Genomic DNA, 16,424 nt, shown 5'->3' with positions numbered 1-16,424 from the left:
GCACAAGGGAACTCTCATCTGGGGACAACAACTGCAGGGAGAACACATATTTTCAGATGAACATGGGAGGGCAGAAGGCTGCCTAATACTGAAGCACCCCCAAACAACAAACCAAATGCAACAACTAGTGCAAGCATTCCTGGGGGAAGGCCTGCCGCAGATGGATTTGCATATGGTGATGTCATCCAAGCAGTGGGTCAAAGTTGGCTTCAACCCTCGTCTGCATATGAAAAGAGAAAAGGGGCATGCAGGGCATGGCGGCCTTTTGCGGCGCTTGGCTGACCCCTAGTTTGCATTAAACACCTCCACCCTCCGTCGGTGTGGGGCTCATGTTGGCTATGCCCCAGCCCCTGAAGCATTCAAGCTGATTTCTTGCTGCAGCTGGGCACTGTAACAGCTCCAGAGCTGCTCTGTAAGGCAAGTAAAAGGGTGTGGGCCCTGCAGCACTACCTGTAGTTTGCATTGTGCGTTGGAAGGCACAAAGTAAGCAGACAGGAGAAGTCTGGAGAGTGCACAAGGGCATAGAAGGCAGCGGCTCAAGAAAAGAGAAGTGGAAACAGACAGCAAACTAGGCTGGAGAGAGACCTGAGACAAAGAGATCTGAATTATACGAGAGCCGACCAGGGGAAACACAAATTATGCAGTCAAGTTTCCCACAGGAGTATATAGGATACGACCCAGTGGTACCTGACGACATAGATACTAACAGCTATTTAATAACATTACGCTAGAAAGTGATTATTAGCAACATATATATCTATATAAACAACCCCGCCAGGGTTGTGCCTTCAAAAATAATCACACACGGACACGCTTTTTAAACCTTTTTTTCACATCTCTTTATTCTTCTTATGCACATGTATGTTAGTTCTGTGATTTTAACCTTTATGTTTCACTGCAGTTTGGGATAATAATATTAATATTTATCCAATTTTAATACATACTTAATAAAGGTTATATTTTATGATTCATTCATTCTGTCCAGTGCGTCAACAGTGCAGATTTCTTCTTGTTTTTTCTCCCAAATTCTATAACAATGACAGTAAATGTTGTTTCTTTTCAAACAGAACTTTCTTGACCATGCTTCTTGCTTGAAAGATCTGGGAGCACATGGAAAACAGTACAAACCATGCAGTATCACAAGAGCCTTTATTTGATATTTCATGAAGATAGAGCAGAATTGAGGACACGTCAACTATTTCTGCCGAAGGTGGTTCATCTTTCCACATGGTGCCTTTGGCCACTGACACCTTCGTTGAGTCAAAGTCTCTGGCTGTGGTCAGAACTTTGAAAATTTATGTCACCAGAACGGTTCAGATTAGGAAAACAGAGGCTCTGTTTGTCCTGTATGCTCCCAACAGGATTGGGTGTCCTGCTTCCATGTAGACAATTATGCGCTGGATCTGTGGTAAGATTCAGCATGCTCATTCCACGGCAGGATTGCCGTTACTGAATTAGGTGAAGACCCATTCTACTAGAAAGGTGGGTTCATCCTGGGCAGCTGGTCGGGGAGTCTCGGCATTGCAACTTTGCCGAGCAGCTATTTAGTAAACACTTTTGCTAAGTTTTACAAGTTTTAGAGTAAAGGAGATTCAACTGAGGCAGCACAAGGGAACTCTCATCTGGGGACAACAACTGCAGTGAGAACACATATTTTCAGATGAACATGGGAGGGCAGAAGGCTGCCTAATACTGAAGCACCCCCAAACAACAAACCAAATGCAACAACTAGTACAAGCATTCCTGGGGGAAGGTCTGCAGAAGACGGATATGCATATAGTGATGTCATCCAAGCAGTGGGCCAAAGTTGGCTTCAACCCTCGTCTGCATATGAAAAGAAAAAAGGGGTGTGCAGGGCATGGCGGCCTTTTGCGGCGCTTGGATGACCCCTAGTTCACATTAAACACCTCCACCCTCCTTCGGTGTGGGGCTCATGTTGGCTATGCCCCAGCCCCTGAAGCATTCAAGCTGATTTCTTGCAGCAGCTGGGCACTGTAACAGCTCCAGAGCTGCTCTGTAAAGCAAGTAAAAGGGTGTGGGCCCTGCAGCACTACCTGTAGTTTGCATTGTGCGTTGGAAGGCACAAAGTAAGCAGATGGGAGAAGTCAGGATAGTGCACAAGGGTATAGAAGGGAGGGGCTCAAGAAAAAAGAAGTGGAAACAGACAGCAAACTAGGCTGGAGAGAGACCTGAGACAAAGAGATCTGAATTATATGAGAGCCGACCAGGGGAAACACAAATTATGCAGTCAAGTTTCCCACATTTGGGGAAATCGCAGGGGCAGCACACCCAGAGTGCAATGGGTGAGCCTTGCCCTGGGAGAAGCATCTTCATGATCATAGTATCTCACCTGGCAGGTAAGTAGGAGTTGGGCTAGAGCTGGGGAGGGTCGCTGCTCGGGCACCCCCCTGTCAAGTGAAGGAGATCCAACTGAGGCAGCACAAGGGAACTCTCGAAAGAAGAACAAGGCTAGAGGAAGATCTGAGACAAAGAAATCTGACTTTTACCAGAGCTGACCAGAGGAAAGCACAAACACAGTCCCCCACTACCACAAATAATGCAGTTGAGTTTCCCACATTTGGGGAAATCACAGGGGTCAGCATACCCAGAATGCAATGAATGAACCTAACCCTGGGAGAACAATCTTCATGACCATGGTATCTCCTATGCAAAATAAGTATGATTTGGGATAGGGCTGGGGAGGGCCGCTGCTCAGGCACATCTCTGTCAAGTAAAGGAGATTCAACTGAGGCAGCACAAGGGAACTCTCATCTGGGGACAACAACTGCAGGGAGAACACATATTTTCAGATGAACATGGGAGGGCAGAAGGCTGCCTAATACTGAAGCACCCCCAAACAACAAACCAAATGCAACAACTAGTGCAAGCATTCCTGGGGGAAGGCCTGCAGCAGATGGATTTGAATATGGTGATGTCATCCAAGCAGTGGGTCAAAGTTGGCTTCAACCCTCGTCTGCATATGAAAAGAATAAAGGGGTGTGCAGGGCATGGCGGCCTTTTGCGGCGCTTGGATGACCCCTAGTTCGCATTAAACACCTCCACCCTCCTTCGGTGTGGGGCTCATGTTGGCTATGCCCCAGCCCCTGAAGCATTCAAGCTGATTTCTTGCAGCAGCTGGGCACTGTAACAGCTCCAGAGCTGCTCTGTAAAGCAAGTAAAAGGGTGTGGGCCCTGCAGCACTACCTGTAGTTTGTATTGTGCGTTGGAAGGCACAAAGTAAGCAGACGGGAGAAGTCAGGATAGTGCACAAGGGTATAGAAGGGAGGGGCTCAAGAAAAAAGAAGTGGAAACAGACAGCAAACTAGGCTGGAGAGAGACCTGAGACAAAGAGATCTGAATTATATGAGAGCCGACCAGGGGAAACACAAATTATGCAGTCAAGTTTCCCACATTTGGGGAAATCGCAGGGGCAGCACACCCAGAGTGCAATGGGTGAGCCTTGCCCTGGGAGAAGCATCTTCATGATCATAGTATCTCACCTGGCAGGTAAGTAGGAGTTGGGCTAGAGCTGGGGAGGGTCGCTGCTCGGGCACCCCCCTGTCAAGTGAAGGAGATCCAACTGAGGCAGCACAAGGGAACTCTCGAAAGAAGAACAAGGCTAGAGGAAGATCTGAGACAAAGAAATCTGACTTTTACCAGAGCTGACCAGAGGAAAGCACAAACACAGTCCCCCACTACCACAAATAATGCAGTTGAGTTTCCCACATTTGGGGAAATCACAGGGGTCAGCATACCCAGAATGCAATGAATTAACCTAACCCTGGGAGAACAATCTTCATGACCATGGTATCTCCTATGCAAAATAAGTATGATTTGGGATAGGGCTGGGGAGGGCCGCTGCTCAGGCACATCTCTGTCAAGTAAAGGAGATTCAACTGAGGCAGCACAAGGGAACTCTCATCTGGGGACAACAACTGCAGGGAGAACACATATTTTCAGATGAACATGGGAGGGCAGAAGGCTGCCTAATACTGAAGCACCCCCAAACAACAAACCAAATGCAACAACTAGTGCAAGCATTCCTGGGGGAAGGCCTGCCGCAGATGGATTTGCATATGGTGATGTCATCCAAGCAGTGGGTCAAAGTTGGTTCAAACACCTTTGCAAAGTTCTATAAGTTTGATACCCTGGCTGAGGAGGACCTCCTGTTTGCTCAATCGGTGCTGCAAAGTCATCCGCACTCTCCTGCCCGTTTGGGAGCTTTGGTATAATCCCCATGGTCCTTACGGAGTCCCCAGCATCCTCTAGGACGTAAGAGAAAATAAGATTTTAAACCTACCGGTAAATCTTTTTCTCGTAGTCCGTAGAGGATGCTGGGTGCCCGTCCCAAGTGCGGTCTACTTCTGCAAGACTTGTATATAGTTATTGCTTACATAAGGGTTATATGTTAGTTTTCATCGGTCTTGGACTGATGCTATGTTGTTTTCATACTGTTAACTGGGTAGTATATCACAAGTTATACGGTGTGATTGGTGTGGCTGGTATGAATCTTGACCTTGGATTAACAAAAATCCTTTCCTCGTACTGTCCGTCTCCTCTGGGCACAGTTTCTCTAACTGAGGTATGGAGGAGGGGCATAGAGGGAGGAGCCAGTGCACACCCAGATCTAAAGTCTTTCTTAAAGTGCCCATGTCTGCTGCGGAGCCCGTCTATCCCCCATGGTCCTTACGGAGTCCCCATCATCCTCTACGGACTACGAGAAAAAAAAATTACCGGTAGGTTTAAAATGTTATTTTTTTCTCTGCAACCCACTGCTAAATTGTGCTTCCTAGCTGTTTTTTATAAAATCACTTAATTAAACCTAACTCTGATTACGTCAGAGAAGGCCAGGTACCCTACACCATAAGAGGGGGTTTGAAATTTTGACTTGTCTACTTAAAGATCACCAAAATCTGATGACAAGGTCAATTACATCCCTGGGTGGGATTGAACCACCAACCTTTTGGTTAATAGCCCATGTAAGTGCAAGAAATCCTGAAGCACTCACTCATCATGGGAAAGTACCAATGTGTTTCTTACAAAAATTCTCCAGATTATTGACTTTTTAAAGTTTTTCTAGGAAACGTTCTAGATGAATGCTTATTAGCCTTTGTCAGTATTGACTTTCGCAAGGTGTCTCTGTGGCGCAATCGGTTAGCATGTTTGGCTATTAACCAAAAGGTTGGTGGTTCAATCCCACTCAGGGATGTAATTGACCTTGTAATCAGATTTTGGTGATCTTTAAGTAGACAAGTCAAAATTTCAAAAACCCCCCTTATGGTGTAGGGTACCTGGCCTTCTCTGATGTAATCAGAGTTAGATTTGATTAAGTGATTTTATAAAAAAACAGCTAGGAAGCACAATTTAGCAGTGAGTTGCAGAGAAAAAAAATTATGCTGGCAGAAAAGTCCAATTGAGTGATTAAACAGCTCTTCATTTTCTGATTTTATGTTTATGCTAACAAATTTGCTCTCTGAAAAGTGTCCACAAAGCCAAGTCTCTGATTAACACCTTTGTAGGAATGGTTTTTCACCTATTACTGAATTAAACTTGCTTCATTGGAAAGGCATCAAAGATGCATCCTCATTTCAATGTCTACTGAAATAATACAGGTTGACACCAGGAAACGTCACTGCATCCTTGCTGCTTCCTCATGGGGAAGTCTGTTTAATGTGAAAACAAGGTGATATCTAATCAGCACACAGGTAAGGAATTAAGAAAATCTTTCTTTATGGGTGAAGATGTTTCTCACAAATTGTTGTCCCAATGCATCATTGAAATTCAAGATGGAAGATGATTTTCATATATCACTTGTACATTTTGCATTGCTCTTCTGGTGACAATGTAGTTTGTTTTTGTCAATTACCATTTCAGTAATAGGGTAAAGAAAATTAAGTGGATTTTTTAAAGAAAACAATGCTGTCAATATACTATTAAAACAAATTAAAATGATAAAAGTTATTGTACTTTAAGTAAAAATAAAAGTGCCAAAATATCAATCCCAGTTTTTGATTACTTTAATTATAAAAAAAAAAATGCACATAGCAGAGGATAGTTTCGATCAATCGACCTCTGGGTTATGGGCCCAGCATGCTTCCATTGCACTACTCTGCTGCTCATGGAAGTGTCAGAGATCCTGAAGACTAAATTGATTAAAGGCCTTAAAGTACTGGACTATAAGGAAAGACTTACTAGGCTGAATATTTATACACTAGAAAAGAGGTGCCTAAGAGGAGATATTATTAATATCTTCAAATATGTAAAGATACATAACAAAGAGTTATCAGAGGAATTATTTATTAAAAGAACACGTGGTCACTCGCTGCGACTGGAGGAAAGTTCAGAACGCAATGGAGGAAAGGTTTCTTCACTGTTAGGGCAATCAGGATGTGGAATTCCCTGCCAGGGAAGGTGGTAATGGCGGACTCTGTAATTGGATTTAAAAAAGGAATGGATACATTTCTGAATGAAAAAGCTATCCAAGGTTATAATACTTAAAATATCAACATGGTTAATCCGGGGGTAACATGAGTTATAGTAGCTAACTAGTCATAAAACATTATTCAGCAAGTATGTAGAATCATCACAACTTAAAACAGGTTGAACACGATGGGCAATTTGCCTCTATTCAACCTCAAAAACTATGTTACTATGTTACTATGTTATTGTAGTATACAGAACACCACAATGCAATGAGCAGTGATAGTGAGCACTGATGAGGATACTAGAACTGACACTGAGCAGCAAGATGCAGCACTGGACTATTAGTAATGTACTGTATTATGCTGAGCAACACAATGCAGCACAAGACAATGAACAGTGATACTGAGCACTGATGAGGATACTACTGAGAACTGACACTGAGCAGGAGAGACACACTACTAGTATTACTGAGCAGCAATAAGTAACCACTGATACTGAGCACTGATATTGAGATTTCCACTGAGAGAACATAGCCACGTCCTCTCCGCTCTCTCTTCAATGCACGAGTAAAAATGGCAGCAACGCGCAGCTCTTTATATGGAATCCGAATCTCGCGAGAATCCGACAGCGGGATGATGACATTTTCCCTTGTTCAGGTTTTCCGAGTCAGGCGGGAACAACCGAGCCTGCCTCGGACCAGTGTAAACCACGTGGAGTTCGTGGGGAATTCGGTTCTCAGAGAACCGAACCCGCTCCTCTCTACCTTATACCCTATCAATTTTTTTATTTTCAATCTAAGCCCCTGCAGTTTTCTGTAAGCATCTGCTTCGCTATGATGATCAACAAGTCACAAGGGCAAACACTCAGGGTTTGAGGCGTAGATCTTAGGACCAGCTGCTACAAGCATGGCAGAGGTGTCACTATCACTGGTGACACCCAGAGAGGTGGCGAGGGAGATTGTAATGCAGTGCGCGCAGATAAGCAGTGCAATGGTAAAAAGGAGGCATGGTTTCATAGGTAGGGGCGTGGCCTGGTGGCCTGAATCTACATTTTGTTGCTCCGGGTGTCCCGGGGGTTGGGGGCTGCACCCGGGGACTAGTGTGTGAGCGGTGCTGGCTCCTGCAAAGTGACAGGGCATGGCCACCCAGCATGACGCCTCCCTTCTTGACCATGCTGTAATTGCAGTCGCACTGCAGTTCAGCGTGATCATAAAAAATGGTGTAGGCTCCTGCTGGTGCAGACTGTATGTGCGCGCAGGAAGCCGCCACCATTTTTGTGATCACAGCGGCTGAATGTGATGTCATACAGTCGCTGTGACCACGCCCCCTGTGTCTCCTCCGTTGCAGACCCCATTTTGAAGCCTTGCCCCCGCACCGCTCCATCCCTGACTTGGAAATGGAGTGTTGCTGACCCACCTCTCACCCCCTTCCCCGCCCCGATTGACAGGCAGAGGCGATCACATTCTCTGCGGGGTGCCGCAGAAAATGCAGGCACATGCGTATGCTCTTAGCAATTTTTGCAGTTGGATCGCTTATTGTGATTGCAATCCAACCTGAATCAGGCCCTATTACCTATCACAATGCGCTGCGGGCAGTACAAAATTGGGTTAATATAGGAGAAAAACCCCCAGACCTGTGCTCCTTAACTGTACCTGGTGGCTAGTGGAGCGGCTGCCCAGTAATCAGTGTCCACCGCAGTGCGCACACGGCCCACCCCCTACGGCCTCGCTCCCCTTCAGCAGCGGCCTCGTGATCCGGAAGGGTGGTGTGTGTGTGACTGACCTTAGGATGAAACCGGAGCCTCCGCTGCAGTGACCCAGCAACCAGGGCACGGGAGTATACAGCGCCGCTGGGAGTGATGAAGCTGCAGTAAAGATGTCTATTAGACCTAGCCTGCTGCAGCCCTTGTAGATTCTCATAAAACAAGTTCTTCTTTTCTTGTCAAAATTAATAGCTAAGAATAGGCTGCCTGAGGCAGGCCCCTGTTAATTGGCCTGCTACTGAAGGCACCAACTACAAACTGAGCTCCCTGTTCATGGAAGCGGGGTTATAGAGGAGAATGCACTGAGCTTCTTGGGAACAGTCAAAAGCTTTGAGCCGGTTGGTGCCTCAGATCAAGATCCTACTCTACACCCCAATGTGAATCCTTGTGGAGTCCAGTGTACCCCACAGAAGAAATTAATGTGTCACACCCATTGGCAGCAACCTTAGAATAGCTGCTGACGGGCACAATTGAGAAAGGAAGGGGGGGGGACATTTGAATCCAGCACATAGATGCAATTCAAATATGTAATTCGTACCTTCCTATTTTAAAATATAATGGATGAACCTCACCCTGTGAGAACAATCTTCATGATCAAGAGATCTCATATGCAAAATAAATATGAGTTGGGATAGGGCTGGGGAGGGCTGCTCGGGCAGCACCTCCCCCGTCAAGTTAAGGAGATTCAACTGAGGAAGCACAAGGGAACTCTCGTCTGGGGACAACAACTGCAGGGAGACCACATCTTTTCAGATGAACATGGGAGGGCGGAAGGCTGCCTAATACTGAAGCACCATATGCAACAACTAGTACAAGCATTCCTGGGGGAAGGTCTGCAGCAGACGGATTTGCATACGGTGATGTTATCCAAGCAGTGGGCCAAAGTTGACTGGAACCCTCATCTGCATATGAAAAGAGAAAAGGGGCATGCAGGGCATGGCGGCCTTTTGCGGTGCTTGGATGACCCCTAGTTCGCATTAAACACCCCCACCCTCCTTTGGTGTGGGGCTCATGTTGGCCATGCCCCATCCCCTAGAGCATTCAAGCTGATTTCTTGCAGCAGCTGGGCACTGTAACAGCTCCAGAGCTGTTCTGTAAGGCAAGTAAAAGGGTGTGGGCCCTGCAGCACCACCTGTAGTTCGCATTGTGCGTTGGAAGGCACAAAGTAAGCAGACGGGAGGAGAAGTCAGGATAGTGCGCAAGGGCATTCTTTTCTCTTAGTCCGTAGAGGATGCTGGGGTCACATTAAGAACCATGGGGTATAGACGGGATCCGCAAGAGACATGGGCACTTTAAGACTTTCAAAGGGTGTGAACTGGCTCCTCCCTCTATGCCCCTCCTCCAGACTCCAGTTATAGGAACTGTGCCCAGGGAGACGGACATTTCGAGGAAAGGATTTATTGTTAAACTAAGGTGAGCATCTTACCAGCTCACACCTTAAACATGCCGCAGAACGTGGCATTCAACAGAACACAAGCCAACGGCATGAACAATTGCAGCAAAAAGCTGACCAGAACCATAACACAACATGTGTATAACCACAAGTAATAACTGCAGACACAGTATGGACTGGGACGGGTGCCCAGCATCCTCTACAGACTAAGAGAAAAGGATTTACCGGTAGGTATTAAAATCCTATTTTCTCATACGACCTAGAGGATGCTGGGGTCACATTAAGAACCATGGGGTTATACCAAAGCTCTTGAACGGGTGGGAGAGTGCGTACGACTCTGCAGCACCGAATGACCCAACTTAAGGTTATCATCAGCCAAGGTATCAAACTTGTAAAACTTAGCAAAAGTGTTTACTAAATAGCTGCTCGGCAAAGTTGCAATGCCGAGACTCCCCGACCAGCTGCCAAGGATGAACCCACCTTTCTAGTAGAATGGGTCTTCACCTACTTCAGTAACGGCAATCCTGCCATGGAACGAGCATGCTGAATCTTACCACAGATCCAGCGCATAATGGTCTGCATGGAAGCAGGACACCAAATCCTGTTGGGAGCATACAGGACAAACAGAGCCTCTGTTTTCCTAATCTGAACCGTTCTGGTGACATACATTTTCAAAGTTCTGACCACAGCCAGAGACTTTGACTCAACGAAGGTGTCAGTGGCCAAAGGCACCATGTGGAAAGATGAACCACCTTCGGCAGAAATTGTTGACGTGTCCTCAATTCTGCTCTATCTTCATGAAAGATCAAATAAAGGCTCTTGTGATACTGCATGGTTTGTACTGTTTTCCATGTGCTCCCAGACCTTTAAGCAAGTAGCATGGTCAAGAAAGTTCTGTTTGAAAAGAAACAACATTTACTGTCATTGTTATGCAAATAAACTTACATTAAAGCTAACAAGAAAGCACACTCGTTCTGTCTTTAAACTGATAAAAGAAACCCCAATAATATGGGGCATGCAAAAATTGAGATAAAACTCAGTTTTGCTCCTCTCCACGGAAATCTTTAATAAAAGGCGAAATATTTGTTAGTTCTGAAGAGAAACCAGAGCATGACCAAGATTCCACCTGTCGCCTGAGTGCCATGCCAGCAGTTCTCATTCAGCTGAAAGTGAGCACCCAATTTGAATGAAAGAAAGCAGATTTCTCACCAGGCTTCCCCTTGCTATAAACATGGTTTGTACTCTTTTCCATGTGCTCCCAGATCTTTCAAGCAATTAGTGTGGTCAAGAAAGTTCTGTTTGAAAAGAAACAAACATTTACTGTCATTTCTATGCAAATGAGCTTACATTAAAGCACACTCGTTCTATCTTTAAACCGATAAAATAAAACCCCAATAAGATGGGGCATGCAAAAATTGAGATAAAACTCAGTTTTGCTCCTCTCCACGGAAATCTTTAGTAAAAGGCGAAAGATTTGTTCGTTCTGAAGAGAAACCAGAACATGACCAAGATTCCACCTGTCGCCTGAGTGCCATGCCAGCAGTCCTCATTCAGCTCAAAGTGAGCACCCAATTTGAAAGAAAGAAAGCAGATTTCTCACCAGGCTTCCCCTTGCTATAAACATGGTTTGTACTCTTTTCCATGTGCTCCCAGATCTTTCAAGCAATTAGTATAGTCAAGAAAGTTCTGTTTGAAAAGAAACAAACATTTACTGTCATTTCTATGCAAATGAGCTTACATTAAAGCACACTCGTTCTATCTTTAAACCGATAAAAGAAACCCCAATAAGACGGAGCATGCAAAAATTGAGATAAAACTCAGTTTTGCTCCTCTCCACGGAAATCTTTAGTAAAAGGCGAAAGATCTGTTCGTTTTGAAGAGAAACCAGAGCATGACCAAGATTCCACCTGTCGCCTGAGTGCCATGCCAGCAATCCTCATTCAGCTCAAAGTGAGCACCCAATTTGAAAGAAAGAAAGCAGATTTCTCACCAGGCTTCCCCTTGCTATAAACATGGTTTGTACTCTTTTCCATGTGCTCCCAGATCTTTCAAGCAATTAGTGTGGTCAAGAAAGTTCTGTTTGAAAAGAAACAAACATTTACTGTCATTTCTATGCAAATGAGCTTACATTAAAGCACACTCGTTCTATCTTTAAACCGATAAAATAAAATCCCAATAAGATGGGGCATGCAAAAATTGAGATAAAACTCAGTTTTGCTCCTCTCCACGGAAATCTTTAGTAAAAGGCGAAAGATTTGTTCGTTCTGAAGAGAAACCAGAACATGACCAAGATTCCACCTGTCGCCTGAGTGCCATGCCAGCAGTCCTCATTCAGCTCAAAGTGAGCACCCAATTTGAAAGAAAGAAAGCAGATTTCTCACCAGGCTTCCCCTTGCTATAAACATGGTTTGTACTCTTTTCCATGTGCTCCCAGATCTTTCAAGCATTTAGTATAGTCAAGAAAGTTCTGTTTGAAAAGAAACAAACATTTACTGTCATTTCTATGCAAATGAGCTTACATTAAAGCACACTCGTTCTATCTTTAAACCGATAAAAGAAACCCCAATAAGACGGAGCATGCAAAAATTGAGATAAAACTCAGTTTTGCTCCTCTCCACGGAAATCTTTAGTAAAAGGCGAAAGATCTGTTCGTTTTGAAGAGAAACCAGAGTATGACTAAGATTCCACCTGTCGCCTGAGTGCCATGCCAGCAGTCCTCATTCAGCGCAAAGTGAGCACCCAATTTGAAAGAAAGAAAGCAGATTTCTCACCAGGCTTCCCCTTGCTATAAGCATGGTTTGTACTCTTTTCCATGTGCTCCCAGATCTTTCAAGCAATTAGAATGGTCAAGAAAGTTCTGCTTGAAAAGAAACAGACATTTATAGTCATTGTTATGCAAATAAACTTACATTAAAGCTAACAAGAAACTGATAAAAGAAACCCCAATAATATGGGGCATGCAAAAATTGAGATAAAACTCAGTTTTGCTCCTCTCCACAGAAATCTTTAATAAATGGCGAAAGATTTGTTCGTTCTGAAGAGAAACCAGAGCATGACCAAGATTCCACCTGTCGCCTAAATGCTGTGCCAGCAGTCCTCATTCAGATCAAAGTGAGCGCCCAACTTGAAAGTAAGCAGATTTCTCACCTGGCTTCTCCTTGCTATAAGCATGGTTTGTACTGTATTCCATGTGCTCCCAGATCTTTCAAGCAAGTAGCATGGTCAAGAAAGTTCTGTTTGAAAAGAAACAAACATTTACTGTCATTTCTATGCAAATGAGCTTACATTAAAGCACACTCATTCTATCTTTAAACCGATAAAAGAAACCCCAAAAAGATGGGGCATGCAAAAATTGAGATAAAACTCGGTTTTGCTCCTCTCCACGGAAATCTTTAATAAAAGGCGAAAGATTTGTTCGTTCTGAAGAGAAACCAGAGCATGACCAAGATTTTTATCTGAAAATATGTGTTCTCCCTGCAGTTGTTGTCCCCAGATGAGAGTTCCCTTGTGCTGCCTCAGTTGAATCTCCTTTACTTGACAGAGATGTGCCTGAGCAGCGGCCCTCCCCAGCCCTATCCCAAATCATACTTATTTTGCATAGGAGATACCATGGTCATGAAGATTGTTCTCCCAGGGTGAGGTTCATTCATTGCATTCTGGGTATGCTGACCCCTGTGATTTTCCCAAATGTGGGAAACTCGCTTTTATACCCTTGTGCACTATCCTGACTTCTCCTCCTGTCTGCTTACTTTGTGCCTTCCAATGCACAATGCAAACTACAGGTAGTGCTGCAGGGCCCACACCCTTTTACTTGCCTTACAGAGCAGCTCTGGAGCTGATACAGTGCCAAGCTGCTGCAAGAAATCAGCTTGAATGCTTCAGGGGATGGGGCATGGCCAACATGAGCCCCACACCAAAGGTGGGTGGGGGTGTTTAATGCGAACTAGGGGTAATCCAAGCACCGCAAAAGGCCGCCATGCCCTGCACGCCCCTTTTCTCTTTTCATATGCAGATGAGGGTTGAAGCCAACTTTGACCCACTGCTTGGATGACATCACCATATGCAAATCCATCTGCTGCAGGCCTTGCCCCAGGAATGCTTGCACTAGTTGTTGCATTTGGTTTGTTGTTTGGGGGTGCTTCAGTATTAGGCAGCCTTCTGCCCTCCCATGTTCATCTGAAAATATGTGTTCTCCCTGCAGTTGTTGTCCCCAGATGAGAGTTCCCTTGTGCTGCCTCAGTTGAATCTCCTTTACTTGACAGAGATGTGCCTGAGCAGCGGCCCTCCCAGCCCTATCCCAAATCATACTTATTTTGCATAGGAGACACCATGGTCATGAAGATTGTTCACCCAGGGTGAGGTTCATTCATTGCATTCTGGGTATGCTGACCCCTGTGATTTCCCCAAATGTGGGAAACTCGCCTGCATTTTTTGTGGTAGTGGGGGACTGTGTTTGTGTTTTCCTCTGGTCAGCTCTGGTAAAAGTCAGATTTCTTTGTCTCATATATTCCTCTAGCCTTGTTCTTCTTTCGAGAGTTCCCTTGTGCTGCCTCAGTTGGATCTCCTTCACTTGACAGGGGGGTGCCCGAGCAGTGACCCTCCCCAGCTCTAGCCCAACTCCTACTTACCTGCCAGGTGAGATACTATGATCATGAAGGTGCTTCTCCCAGGGCAAGGCTCACCCATTGCACTCTGGGTGTGCTGCTCCTGTGATTTCCCCAAATGTGGGAAACTTGATTGCATAATTTGTGTTTCCCCTGGTCGGCTCTCGTATAATTCAGATCTCTTTGTCTCAGGTCTCTCTCCAGCCTAGTTTGCTGTCTGTTTCCACTTCTCTTTTCTGGAGCCACTCCCTTCTATGCCCTTGCGCACTATCCTGACTTCTCCCGTCTGCTTACTTTGTGCCTTCCAACGCACAATGCGAACTACAGGTAGTGCTGCAGGGCCCACACCCTTTTAGTTGCCTTACAGAGCAGCTCTGGAGCTGTTACAGTGCCCAGCTGCTGCAAGAAATCAGCTTGAATGCTTCAGGGGCTGGGGCATAGCCAACATGAGCCCCACACCAAAGGAGGGTGGGGGTGTTTAATGCGAACTAGGGGTCATCCAAGCACCGCAAAAGGCCGCCATGCCCTGCATGCCCCTTTTCTCTTTTCATATGCAGATGAGGGTTCCAGCCAACTTTGGCCCACTGCTTGGATGACATCACCGTATGCAAATCCGTCTGCTGCAGACCTTCCCCCAGGAATGCTTGTACTAGTTGTTGCATATGGTTTGATATTTGATGGTGCTTCAGTATTAGGCAGCCTTCCGCCCTCCCATGTTCATCTGAAAAGATGTGGTCTCCCTGCAGTTGTTGTCCCCAGACGAGAGTTCCCTTGTGCTTCCTCAGTTGAATCTCCTTAACTTGATGGGGGAGGGGCTGCCCGAGCAGCCACCCTCCCCAGCCCTATCCCAACTCATACTTATTTTGCATATGAGATCTCTTGATCATGAAGATTGTTCTCACAGGGTGAAGTTCATCCATTATATTTTAAAATAGGAAGGTACAAATTACATATTTGAATTGCATCTATGTGCTGGATTCAAATGTCCCCCCCCCCTTCCTTTCTCAATTGTGCCCATCAGCAGCTATTCTAAGGTTGCTGCCAATGGGTGTGACACATTAATTTCTTCTGTGGGGTACACAGGACTCCACAAGGATTCACATTGGGGTGTAGAGTAGGATCTTGATCTGAGGCACCAACCGACTCAAAGCTTTTGACTGTTCCCAAGATGCTCAGCGCATCCTCCTCTATAACCCCGCTTCCATGAACAGGGAGCTCAGTTTGTAGTTGGTGCCTTCAGTAGCAGGCCACTTAACAGGGGCCTGCCTCAGGAAGCCAATTCTTAGCTATTCATTTTGACAAGAAAAGAAGAACTTGTTTTATGAGAATCTACAAGGGCTGCAGCAGGCTAGGTCTAATAGACATCTTTACTGCAGCTTCATCACTCCCAGCGGCGCTGTATACTCCCGTGCCCTGGTTGCTGGGTCACTGCAGCGGAGGCTCCGGTTTCTTCCTAAGGTCAGTCACACACACACCGCCCTTCCGGATCACGAGGCCGCTGATGAAGGGGAGCGTGGCCGTAGGGGGTGGACCGTGTGCGCACTGGCGTGGACACTGATTACTGGGCAGCCGCTCCACTAGCCACCAGGTACAGTTAAGGAGCACAGGTCTGGGGGTTTTTCTCCTATATTAAACCAATTTTGTACTGCCCGCAGCGCATTGTGATAGGTAATAGGGCCTGATTCAGGTTGGATTGCAATCACAATAAGTGATCCAACTGCAAAAATTGCTAAGAGCATACGCATGTGCCTGCATTTTCTGCGGCACCCCGCAGAGAATGCGATCGCCTCTGCCTGTCAATCGGGGCAGGGGGGGAGAGGGGGGTCAGCAACACTCCATTTCCAAGTCAGGGATGGAGCGGTGCGGGGGCAAGGCTTCAAAATGGGGTCTGCAATGGAGGAGACACAGGGGGCGTGGTCACAGCAGCTGTATGACATCACATTCAGCCGCTGTGATCACAAAAATGGTGGCGGCTTCCTGCGCGCACATACAGTCTGCACCAGCAGGAGGCTACACCATTTTTTATGATCACGCTGAACTGCAGTGCGACTGCAATTACAGCATGGTCAAGAAGGGAGGCGTCATGCTGGGTGGCCATAAGAGATGAGCGGGTTCGGTTCCTCGGAATCCGAACCCGCCCGAACTTCACCCTTTTTTGCTCGGGTCCGAGCAGACTCGGATCCTCTCGCCTTGCTCGGTTAACCCGAGCGCGCCCGAACGTCATCATCCCGCTGTCGGATTCT

At 46.0% G+C, this 16,424-nt stretch overlaps 11 non-coding genes and 3 pseudogenes across 11 annotated transcripts; 3 read left to right on the top strand and 11 right to left on the bottom strand.

Moving 5' to 3' along the window:
* Positions 1-2,223: 2,223 nt before the first annotated feature.
* Positions 2,224-2,365, bottom strand: LOC135010777 (U1 spliceosomal RNA; annotated as a pseudogene).
* A 152-nt stretch (positions 2,366-2,517) lies between these two features.
* Positions 2,518-2,681, bottom strand: LOC135010841 (U1 spliceosomal RNA). The gene has a single exon (XR_010210126.1). It is a non-coding gene; the product is annotated as a U1 spliceosomal RNA (small nuclear RNA).
* A 692-nt stretch (positions 2,682-3,373) lies between these two features.
* Positions 3,374-3,515, bottom strand: LOC135010776 (U1 spliceosomal RNA; annotated as a pseudogene).
* A 152-nt stretch (positions 3,516-3,667) lies between these two features.
* LOC135010887 (U1 spliceosomal RNA) lies at positions 3,668-3,831 on the bottom strand. The gene has a single exon (XR_010210153.1). It is a non-coding gene; the product is annotated as a U1 spliceosomal RNA (small nuclear RNA).
* A 6,742-nt stretch (positions 3,832-10,573) lies between these two features.
* LOC135010939 (U5 spliceosomal RNA) lies at positions 10,574-10,689 on the bottom strand. The gene has a single exon (XR_010210206.1). It is a non-coding gene; the product is annotated as a U5 spliceosomal RNA (small nuclear RNA).
* Positions 10,690-10,964: 275 nt separating this feature from the next.
* On the bottom strand, positions 10,965-11,080 carry LOC135010890 (U5 spliceosomal RNA). The gene has a single exon (XR_010210156.1). It is a non-coding gene; the product is annotated as a U5 spliceosomal RNA (small nuclear RNA).
* A 274-nt stretch (positions 11,081-11,354) lies between these two features.
* On the bottom strand, positions 11,355-11,470 carry LOC135010916 (U5 spliceosomal RNA). The gene has a single exon (XR_010210182.1). It is a non-coding gene; the product is annotated as a U5 spliceosomal RNA (small nuclear RNA).
* Positions 11,471-11,745: 275 nt separating this feature from the next.
* On the bottom strand, positions 11,746-11,861 carry LOC135010904 (U5 spliceosomal RNA). The gene has a single exon (XR_010210170.1). It is a non-coding gene; the product is annotated as a U5 spliceosomal RNA (small nuclear RNA).
* Positions 11,862-12,135: 274 nt separating this feature from the next.
* On the bottom strand, positions 12,136-12,251 carry LOC135010901 (U5 spliceosomal RNA). Its single transcript, XR_010210167.1, has one exon. It is a non-coding gene; the product is annotated as a U5 spliceosomal RNA (small nuclear RNA).
* A 264-nt stretch (positions 12,252-12,515) lies between these two features.
* On the bottom strand, positions 12,516-12,631 carry LOC135010947 (U5 spliceosomal RNA). The gene has a single exon (XR_010210214.1). It is a non-coding gene; the product is annotated as a U5 spliceosomal RNA (small nuclear RNA).
* Positions 12,632-12,901: 270 nt separating this feature from the next.
* On the bottom strand, positions 12,902-13,017 carry LOC135010912 (U5 spliceosomal RNA). Its single transcript, XR_010210179.1, has one exon. It is a non-coding gene; the product is annotated as a U5 spliceosomal RNA (small nuclear RNA).
* Positions 13,018-13,161: 144 nt separating this feature from the next.
* Positions 13,162-13,289, top strand: LOC135010877 (U1 spliceosomal RNA; annotated as a pseudogene).
* A 592-nt stretch (positions 13,290-13,881) lies between these two features.
* On the top strand, positions 13,882-14,045 carry LOC135010683 (U1 spliceosomal RNA). Its single transcript, XR_010209978.1, has one exon. It is a non-coding gene; the product is annotated as a U1 spliceosomal RNA (small nuclear RNA).
* Positions 14,046-14,197: 152 nt separating this feature from the next.
* LOC135010820 (U1 spliceosomal RNA) lies at positions 14,198-14,360 on the top strand. The gene has a single exon (XR_010210106.1). It is a non-coding gene; the product is annotated as a U1 spliceosomal RNA (small nuclear RNA).
* Positions 14,361-16,424: the final 2,064 nt, after the last annotated feature.

The sequence above is a fragment of the Pseudophryne corroboree genome, unplaced genomic scaffold, assembly GCF_028390025.1.
Source record: "Pseudophryne corroboree isolate aPseCor3 unplaced genomic scaffold, aPseCor3.hap2 scaffold_237, whole genome shotgun sequence".
Lineage (NCBI taxonomy): Eukaryota > Metazoa > Chordata > Amphibia > Anura > Myobatrachidae > Pseudophryne > Pseudophryne corroboree.
The sequence above is the reverse complement of the archived record's forward strand: the minus strand, read 5'-3'. Positions and strand labels throughout refer to the sequence as shown.